Below are 11,394 nucleotides of genomic sequence, written 5' to 3' on the forward strand. Positions count from 1 at the left end.
TGTTAGGGGTTAAGTGAGTTAGTTAATTGAAATAAGTGTCGCAGTAACCTTAACCAATCTAAGTAAATTAATTATTAGTAATTAAAAACTGATGAAAAATTTCAAACTAACCACGCTGTAATTTTTTTTATCAATTCAAATCTTTTTATGGTATGTAAATTGCACTACCAGAGCTATAAAATAACTGATGGAACCACTATTTGAAAAAAATAATATTTCTTGTTATTTATTAATCACACCTTATATATCCGAATTTATAGATTAAGCTACTGCATAACCGTTGATGAGTCTGTCGTTCAGAATTAAATAATTTACAATGTATTTAATGAATATAAAGTGTGGTAACTAATTTTAAAAGATATTAATATTAGCAAAACCTATAAAAATAGTTTGTAAATTTAAATACTAAATGTCAACTTCGAAATAAAATACAAAGATCTATAAAATAAAGGCATTTTTGTGGAAATATGCTACCAAACATATTAAATGAAACTAATTATAGTATGAGTAGTAACATTAACAACTAACAATTCACTACTAAAAATTATATTAGATGAATTTTATACTGTATCAACAAAAATGAAATCTTGTAGCTACTTTAGCTCTCAAGTCTATGTTCTCGGAAAATAATTAATTTCCAGTGTTGAGTGCATATCGCAAAATTTATGCGTCAGCCAAGAAGCTTTTTTATTTTAAAATTCTCAATCAACTGTGCTGTGCTTTCGCCTGTTTTGCCTGAACGATCATCAATCCATTACAAATAACAAAAACAACATTTAACTTATTCGATATAAAGGAGTGGTCAATTCAAAATCAAAAGCAGACAATAAAAATGTAACGAATTTTCAAAGTTCACCTTCACATGCCTCCAGTTCCCCCATCCAAGCTTTCAACTGCATTTATGTTGTGCATCTGGCAAACACAGCGATCGCCGTTAACAAGTTACAACAGCGTCCAACAGTGGCAACAGGCGAACAGAAATTTTGGTTCGATACTCGATATAGCAACTGCATTGGAAAATGCATTTGTAAAATGCGGGCAAAATGCACTTGAAAAAGTGCTGGCACAGCGAACGCAAACACACATAACATACGAACAAACATATGACATGCTTTGTATGATTTTTACATTGACGAGTTTAACGAACGTGTGTTATTGTTATTGTTTTTGTTAATATTTTTCTTTTCTCTTTATACATTTTTGTTTTCTTTTTCTGGTATTTGTTGTTTTGCTTTTATTTATTTTTATTTATAATTTTATTATTCGTTTCATACCCGGCGTAATGTTGTGCTGATAACAAGAAGTTGTTTTTGTTTTGTTTTTTATTTGCTTTGTTTTTACTAAAACCAAAAAGCTCTTTAAGTTTTTTTTTTTTGATTTGATAAAACAAATTTTTTTTGTTATAAAAAAGATATTGTTGAAATAGTTTCTTCTATTTTATACTAAAATTTGCTAATGAATCTAGAGATATTTTTTTTAACGAGCAAATAGAACTACATATATATATGTAAATATGTGATCTGATTTAACTTTTATTAACAGAATGATATACTATTCATAATATTTATTTTTATTAATTAGAATAGAATAGAATAGAATAGAATAGAATAGAATAGAATAGAAGTAAACAGGGTACCAGCTTCCAACGGTGCGAAGCACTGAGACTATGGTTGATCATCTGTGCTGCAACAGACCCTAACCGAGCAGAAGATATTCGGCCCTCCGAATGAAACCCATAATGTCAACCGTTGAGTACTTCCTAATGTCAGAAGAGGAGAGCAGTTCTCGGCCCAATGACCTTGTGGTCCAGATCAAGGCTGGGCAGTTGCAGAGAATGTGACTGGAAGTCTCGTCTGCTTCTAAGTCGACAATTTATCTCTTCGGATAGACACATTTTGTTAAGGTGATAACGCAGTCCTGGGAAGTAGTTTAGTATGCATAGACGATTACCATGAATCATCTCTACTGTCTCTGTTCACGTGTCTCGAAAACTCGATTAAAATTCTTTGCTGCTGCCAGATTTAAGGAATTAAACATTGTAGCTAATGTTAAAGGGATCTCAACATTAATATCTATCTTCTAAAACTCGCTAATGACAAATAAATCTTAAACAATTTGTAATATCATTAACTGCTTTTTAAGACTTTAAACTTCTATAGCTATTAACCTATCAAGTCTATGCGTGATCTCGGCCAGCTTTTTTCTTTGAATATAGAACAGAAACAAATAAAAGTGTCTTAAGTGTTCTCAATTTTTTATACATTATTACATTATATTCCATTCAACTATTATCCCCGAAGCAAATGTAAATATTAAGTTTTATTATCCATATGCATCAGTAATCCGGATGCATTATTGTTTCCTGATTATGCAATTATTTGGAACACTTACATGCACGAGAGTTGCAATGAAGAAGTAAACAATCTTTTAAACACTGTCTTGTTTCTTTTGATAGCACCTTCAGTATGAAAATGCTATCTACATATATCAGATGAGTCCATGCGCATGCAGCTTTTGTGATGTTGGTTTTAATTTGCCTTAATAACAATATTTAAGTTACATAATTCGTAAAAAAAATAGGTCAATTCACAATTCTTTATGAGGCAGATGAAAACCGGGATCTGTAAAGCATAATTCAGCCTACATTTAGTTAAGTAAATATTATATTTAAAGCCTACGTGCCTTAAGTGTGCTCTTATTAAGCAATCTTAAAATTTCCTTACGCGCAGCTGCAGCTAATCGCGTATCGTCAAATAGGTTTATTAAGATAAAGTCAGTGCACATGCAGGTACCGTGTCTTCGTCATAGAAAAGCAAATAACTTCGTTATTCGAGTTAAATGTGGAATGGCCATAACCGCAACTCAAATGCATGTATGGGCAAATGCTGGGTACGTGATGTACATTTGAAAGCAATGCAAACGCGTTGACCTAGAAAATGTTGGGTTGGTTCGCAAACTAAAGTTGAGCAAATTTTTTTCTTAATTATTTTTTTTTGTTTGTTTTGTTATTGAAATCATTCTACAAAATAAAAAAAAGTTATCATGCTGTGCTCTTTGGGAACTTTTTACCGGTCTGCATACTTCAATGTAAAAAATTATAAACGCTTTGTATCTCAATTATTTCAGCCACCCTCACACTCGTTAGATAGGGTTTATATACCTAGATAAAAAAAGTATCTCAAATATTAAAAGCGCACGTAAATTGCATATTATATTGTTCCAAAAGACAAATCATGTAATTAAATTGTTTTAATTTATCTCTTTCACAAAGCTGTTAAAGTAAATTATGAAACTTATTAATAATGTCGTGCTGATTGAACATTCTAATTTATGGCAAAATTTTATCGACTTGAACGGTCATAAAGACTGATTCGAACATGTGTTATGAAATTTAGTAGACCATAAGAGTTGTAATAAAAAAACCAATTAAATTCATCTAACACCATACGAATCATAACTAATTTTAACAAAAAAATTATTTAACTTAAAAAAAAAGGAAACTCTTTATACTATTTATATTATATTTTAAATGGGTATCGGTTTTTGTAACACAAATCATTTTTGCATGGACTCAGTATCGATTTTACATCTTTGAATTATTAGCAAATAGCCTAGAATGATCTATCAGTACATAAAATTTGTCATCTTCATAGAACTATTCAAAGAAATATATATAAATAATAAACGAAAACGTTGTTCTTTAAAGTAATTTGAACAGATAAAATTATCATATAAATAGTATCTCTGAATCCATCTAATTTTGAATATGAATATAGGTAATATGAGATTATGTGTTCCATATATATAAAAATATTCTACAAAATATATTATAGAATCGTTGTTGAGTAGTAACGGAAGTTAAAGTGAAATTTTATAAAAGCCCATATTAAAATAATAATTAATATTTTCTCTATAATAATTTAATGGCTTAAAATCAAAAAAGCCAAATGGTTTGTTTGGAACCCCGTATTTAAAAGTCATTAATATGTTCCAATTCTGTTGTTAAGTTATTTATTACTACCTAGTAAAATAATCTTTCACATAGCAGAAAGAGTAAAGGCGCTAAGTGCTAACAACTTGCTAGCCTTGCTCTACGTTATTGATTTCGAGCAGCCTCTTATACTGGGCTTCCACCTTTCGCGTGGCAACAGTAATGTTGCATATTCTTCTTCATCGGTATTTATTTCATTTAACGTTGACCTTCTCTATGCTGTTTTTGTACGATCTCTTCCTCTGCTACCGTACGGGTTGTATGCTTGATCCATTCAAATTTTCATTTAAATACAAATTACAATAATCTTTCATTAGATGCTCTGCTCTTTTACGTGAGCTTCCTGTCGCTGGAGATGTTTTTCAAGCCTTATTTCGAATCCAAATTATTTTCAATTTTTTACGAAAGCTTTTCATTACTGCAGATTTTTTCCATAGTTTGTTCTAGATCCCAATTATTTACAATTTTTATAATCCTAACTGTTTAAATATTCCATTTATTGTTATAACTTGTTTCGCTGATAATGGCTTCTCTTCCATGAAATCTTGAAATACACATATAATATCTAATTTGCTTTACTACGAAGATCTTGAAGGTAGACTTTGTAAATAACTCAACATTAGGATCAATTCTCTTAATAAATATCCTGCACTGTCTAACTCACTAACTATTTTTCCTAATATATTATTCCCTCCTCACTAATTTAACGAAATATTAGGCCTATAACATTTTTCTTACTAACACTTTATTTAGGAAATGACATTTCTATTACTATAATCATGTTTGAATGCATATATCTATTCTCTTATTCATTGCTGTGAAGGAAGTTTTTGTGGATTCAAAAATTGACTATGGTTTTCTAACTACTGTGACAATTATAATTTATTACTGCCAATATTTTATCTCTTCAAAGTAATACTTAAATATGACATTATTTTATTATACCTAAACACACTAATCTGTGTAACAGATCACAATACATTAATATTTGAATTTGATTTAGTGAATGATTAAGTATATTACGAAAAATTATGAACACTTATAAGACCACCCTCGTTTTAATTTCATTTAAAAATAAACTTGTAACTGCACTGAGAGTGTCATTTAAACAACGTTCAGATATGCGATTCCAACATTTCAATGACAACAGGCGTCAAAGTGAAGTATCAATTAAAAATTGTTCAAAAAGTAATTAAGAGATACATTATCATTTAGTAATTAATTAATAAAATTCTCATAATCTGACTTTGGTGCGAGCTGTTGTTATCGAATGTGTACAATTTAATTAAATAAATTGCACAAATAAATTACCAACCATGCATGATGAAAATAATAAAATATTTAATACATCTCAATACGGTATATATAGATATACTAGATCAAATCCAAAATTAAATTTAAATTTAAAAGTAACACGGTCTTGTGAGTCATTTAGATACAAGAGCGAAAGGTGATTGATTGTTTTTAATATAATTAATAATGTTTTATTAAAAAATGTATTGATTTGGATATGTAACAAAAGCAGACAAAATATTACTATTAAATCAATATTATTATTACCTTATTTCAATAAGAAGCAATTGAGAAGCTTGCGAATTAGAGCACACTCACTTTCTTTTTACGAGATATTCTTATGTCAGACTAAATCAGTATAAGCTGTTTAAAAGCCCTCTGCCAATCCTCAAGGCCTGAGGCAGTTCCTACAGTTCATACGAATCAATAACAAAAATGACTGGTTACTCAGTTTAAATATATTGAACACTAGGTTCCTAACTGGATATGCTCCTATTAACTACCAGCTCTTAAAGATGAAACTAGAGGACGCTGACTTCTGTAGACTCTTAAATGTAAAGAATTTTTTATGAAATTTAAATAAGACTTTATAGAAAATTTTAAAAGGTGCGGTATTTTGTATTATAAATAAATTTAATTATTAAGGTTAGCCAAAGGGAATATTCATGAGACAAACTCTCCCTCAAACTAAATATGCGGCGAAGACATGGAACCCATGAAAAAATCAGCTTCTTTCAGAAAAACACTTTCAGCTCAGCTATTATAGCAATCTCCATTAAGATATCGTTTAGTGCCACTAAAATGTAATATTTATATCGGCCATTCTGTCCAGGTTACTGACCACACCGATAAGTGCCAATTAAATTTTTTTAGGCACCCCGATTACATCAACATATCTTTTCTCTTAGCATTGCGGACATCAGTTTATGTGCAATTTGATGGGATGTCTATGAAACTATAAAATATTGTCTATGCTAATGCATTGCTCTCTTAAGACAAATACGTTGTAACTCCAGTAACAACTGCTTACTTCTTCCAAACGTTCCCGCTTCCTCAAAAGGAGCCTTAAATTGTTCTAATGTATCGGAATGAGAACCTTAGTATAGTGAACCTTCACGATTTAAGTGTTGTGTTTTTTTTCATAATATATCCGAAGTTGGTTTCAGTAAGTAAAAACCTCATACACCAGTTTTCACAGCTTTCCATCTACTGTAAAAAAAAGTGTTATTTCATAAAAGTCTATATGTAGTAACAATAATTATACTCCATATTCAGTATAGTTTTTATGTTAAATATAATACATTTTCTTATTAAATAATTAAAATTATTTATTATTAATTTCTATTCGTACAATTTTCTCTACTGTTGTTGATTACAAAGTAAATTATTAAATTAATCCCAATTGTTCAATTAAATCTCAACGACGAATTTGTGACGCTTTTCAAAAAGGCTTTTTATACCACAAATTGTCATTTTTATCATTGACGAAGAGCTAAGCTTTATCTACTATTTTCAACCGAAATGCTTAAGATCCACGACTTCGACTTACGTACAATTAAAAAGAAATCCATATCTGAACAACTGGTTTTAGTGTTTTTTTGTGTACGTAGGACAACAGACTTGCAGCATAGTCAGTTCCACAGAGGACAGCAAATTAAACTAGAAGTGATAAAAAAAAAAAAGTACTTATAAGTATGTATAGTATATTTACCAGTATAAGCAGAACTATACATCTATGTACTGCAGTTTATACATAAAATTGACTAGGTACTTGTAGCATAAATAGGAGTAAATAGTGACAGTACTTATATGGCTAGAGGAGTCGCACTTTTGTATGCAGGTAAATTAGCACAGAATACGCGTTCAAATCCCAACAGAAAGCATAACTCACTCACTTCACTCCTATTCACTTCACTGCAATTCAATTGCATTCGTTTCAGTGAGATGCGATGCGATTTAGCAAGCGCCGACAGATCCAATCATTCCAGCAACGACGAGCATAATCGTGCGAACATGAGAAAATGTCAAGATACAAGTTATTGGCTGACAACATTTTTAACTCTTTTTGTCGGCAAAGCGTTGTCTCGCGCCTCATTAATCCTGCACTGTCCAGTTACAATCCAAAAGCAGTGCTTTCAAGTGAATTTATTGGCGCGTCGGCTTAGTCAAATAACAATAAAGCCTTTTTTATTTCTTCTTATGTATCATCTGGAAATGCGTGTCCGTCCATTGTCCGTTGTCCGTTTGTCTTCTCAGTTCGAACTCTTCAGATTTTATGCTTATTGCATCGCATGTTCAAGTATTCCAGAAGTAAAGTACAACGCACACATTGTTGTCGGATGTGGCTTAGTAAATCTTCTCAGCGTCTTAACATTTATTGAGGTACACAATAAAAATCAAATAAAATTAGTCCCTGTCGAGTACTTAATGAAAGAATTATTATGGTTTCAGCTCAATTTATTGTGAAATTTTTTAAGAAACAAATATGAACATTTTTTTCTTTCTGGTTCATATAGATCCAAAGTATAAGTGTATTCTGCTAACAGTATTGTTTGGCAAACTTATCTTCTTATGATTTATATCTTGATGATCTTACGCATGTAATATATTAACTTTTTCATTTATCCCAACTTATCCTTCATAGTTAAACCATCATAAACATAATAATCTTACTGCAAAATCATTAATATTATAATGCAAGTTATAATGCTAACAGATATATTTTTATAGGATAATAAATTCATTAAACGCTTTAATTATATATATTTTATATATATGAAAGAAAATTGAAAATAATTATTTAAGTATAAAAAAAATTTAACTTTACATATTTCTATGTTACTTTATTTTGATTCCTTAAAGATAATATTAAATTAAAAACAATACATTTACTTATTAGTATATATATATATATATATGTTGATCCATTTTTTCGAGTCAGCGCAACTGGGCACTTTTACTCTTTGATAGCTGGGGGTACAACAGAGTCCCACCCATCTCATTGACTAATTTATGTATTGCCCATAAGTTTCATGATTATTTAGTGATTGATCTAAGATCTGCGTACCTCGCCGTGCAGATAGTGATTACTCTAAGATTAGATAGTGATAAGTAGGATAGTCTGTCTATTTTCCTATTAGTGTACTTAATAAAAGAATCAACTACAGCAGCTGCAATTTATTTTTATACTCAACAACTTGATATTTTACCTATTACGTTTAATAGTTGATCATACAATTACTGTTGAAGTGGAAGAAGTTCTCATGCAGGCCATCAAACCGAAATTTTTTTCGTTCTGGTTCAAAACAAAAAAATATATCGGTTCGGTTCCGGTTTTCGTTCCGGCAAAAATATCACCTTTTTTTGGTTTTCGGTTCGGTTCCGGTTCGATGCTCTGTTGACATGTCTTCAATTACCTAAAGTAATTTTGTTTTCAATACTTTGAGGAGAAAGCCAAGTGTTTCAGATTCTTCTAAACTAAAAATTCGGATAATTTTTATGTTAAAGATATTTATCAAGTGTGTGTATGTTTAAATCATTTGAATCTGTATAAAACTGTATAGTGACTAAACCGGTCTTCTTCGAATACCAGCGTATATAACTTACTGAAGTACTAATAAAATAGTTCTATCCTGGCTGCATGCTGCTTTATAGTTCAGTGTCTAATGAACATCATGTGCTGAAATTTACATCGGGATATATCTGTAAAGTGGCACAACCGACCTTCCTCAAGTGTCAGCACATAAAATCAACAGAATTGATGTTTTAGGCAATCGAAACCTAACTAAATGTCGTCTTATAGTCCAATGTCCTACAGAAGTCAATATTGTTTTAAACAGCAAAACAAATGTAAATAAATAGAGCGGCATAAAAAATTTTAGATATAACAAATATTTTCTGTAGAAAACCTCCCGCAAACAAGCCAAAAAAAATTGTCTGTTACTTATGAACTTAGATTAAGGTGTTAATAACTGGACGTGTCCATTTAAAAGTATACTCAAAATAATTTAAAAACAATATAGGTATATAATAAATTGATAGTTTCGTAGGTAAGGTTATATGTATGTGCAGACAGTCCTTGTTTGTATAATGACCTTGTTTTTGCAGCAAATAGGTACTATAGTATATATTACGGAACTTCATTGATAATGATTATTGTATTTGAATACTTTAATATTTTTTCCATGTTCAGTTTTTATAAAAATTGTTGCCTATTCCAAACGCTTGTCCCTGCAAAAATACGCTTATGTTTCTACCGTTATATCTTACCTAATATATATAAATTATATTATAATCTTATGTTTAATGCATTTTGTGGTAATAATATAATTATTATGCATTAATGACTATATCGGTTTTTCTGATTCCTTATATTAGATTAAGTAGTCTATCAGGAAATTCGCATTGTAGGCATCAAAGATCATCATTAAATAGAGAAGCAATTTTATTTCTGAAAATATTTTCTACTTCCTCTAAAACGAAGTTAAAGTTTTAATTGACTATTCAATCTTCCAATTCTTATTGTCCTTTTTATAATTATTCCGTAAGTACAAACAGAGCTTAAATTAAATGAACTGTAAAAAAATGTATATGACATTATATTACTTCGTATCAAATTTTTATGTATCAAAAACACATTAAATCAAATTACTTGGTCAAAGTTCTGAATCATTCTATGGTGACAACATAATGTTTAAAACTCCATAAAGTTTTCTTAGTGTGGCACTAAAAAGTCTCTTCAACACTCAAATATCTAACGACTAAAATGGCAATAAAGAAACACTTCATGCGTGCAGCTGCCATATGTACTTTAAATCTGCCATAGGTTGGCCAATGTAGAGACTTAACTAGACTTGATAAATGCTTTTAATTACCGTAAATACAACAAAGTTATATATACGAAAACAACAACAAAACAGCAGCAAATGAACTCAAAATCATGTTTGTCATGCAAATCCCAAGGTAAATCTCTTGCAGCAAGAAGCCCAATGGACTTTGCATGCGATTCCGAATGCAAATGAAAATGCAGTTTTGCAATAAGTTTTGGACTTATTTTTGCATTTAAATGGATTTAACGATGTCTTCACGGGTAATGTAATCAATCTTCATGACGTACGCATATGTAAATGTGCACAAATACTCAAACTTCGCAGTGGTGCGGCAATGCAATAGTGAACACCAACCAACGATCTTGTATGCTCAGCCAATTGCGTTCTGCATTTGCATAATCGGCATTAAGTAATCTGCGTTTCCTAAGTATCTGCTCCTTATCAAGATTGCACGGATAATATTACCAGCATTTTTCAATTCGAAATGTCGAAATCTGCATATGGTCAGGTCTTTATCTTTTACTTGAGACAACTTATTACAATATTCTCGCTTAAACGATATAAATTATTTTTATTTAGAGTATTTGGCAACATTTCGAACATTTAAATTTGAACAGTCTTTCAAATGCTATTTAAAAAAAAAACCATCTGTATGAGATTCCACAATAAATAATGAAGTTAGTTGCTTCATTTTACGATTTTAAGATGTTGTCTTTGCCAAACTATAAATGACTATCAGTAAGGTGGAATGGTCTGCACACCTGTAGTCTTCTGAGCTTTATTAGGTGGCTCCAGATTTAGTCAAATTAGTGTCATAGAGAAAATTTATGCTGGCTTCTAAAGTTATATATAGTGTTTGTGAAAGTATTATAATTTAATTTAAAGAATAATAATAAACTTTTCTTAAGAAATGTGACTTATATCAATTAACTGCTTTCACAAATAACTTAATATTTTAGTTACTTTTAGGTCACTAAAGTCAGAAGATATTTATTTTTTTGAAGAAGAAAACATCCATAAAATGTTTCTACTCAAATATATTTATTTTACTTTAATATTTATTTTAAATATTAAAAAATACACAGAGCTCTACAGGACTCTGCAGAAAATCCCCAGCTATCAAAGAGTAAAACTGCCCAGATGCACTAACTCGGAAAAGGCTCAAAATATCAACTGAATTTAGTTTTAGTTTTTCTTACAATTACTTAACCATCACAAAAAACGAAATAATTGTAATAACTGCTATAGAATGAATAAATAATTAGTATATATTCATATATA

This window comes from Teleopsis dalmanni, chromosome 2 (genome assembly GCF_002237135.1).
Source record: "Teleopsis dalmanni isolate 2A chromosome 2, ASM223713v2, whole genome shotgun sequence".
In the NCBI taxonomy this organism is placed as follows: domain Eukaryota; kingdom Metazoa; phylum Arthropoda; class Insecta; order Diptera; family Diopsidae; genus Teleopsis; species Teleopsis dalmanni.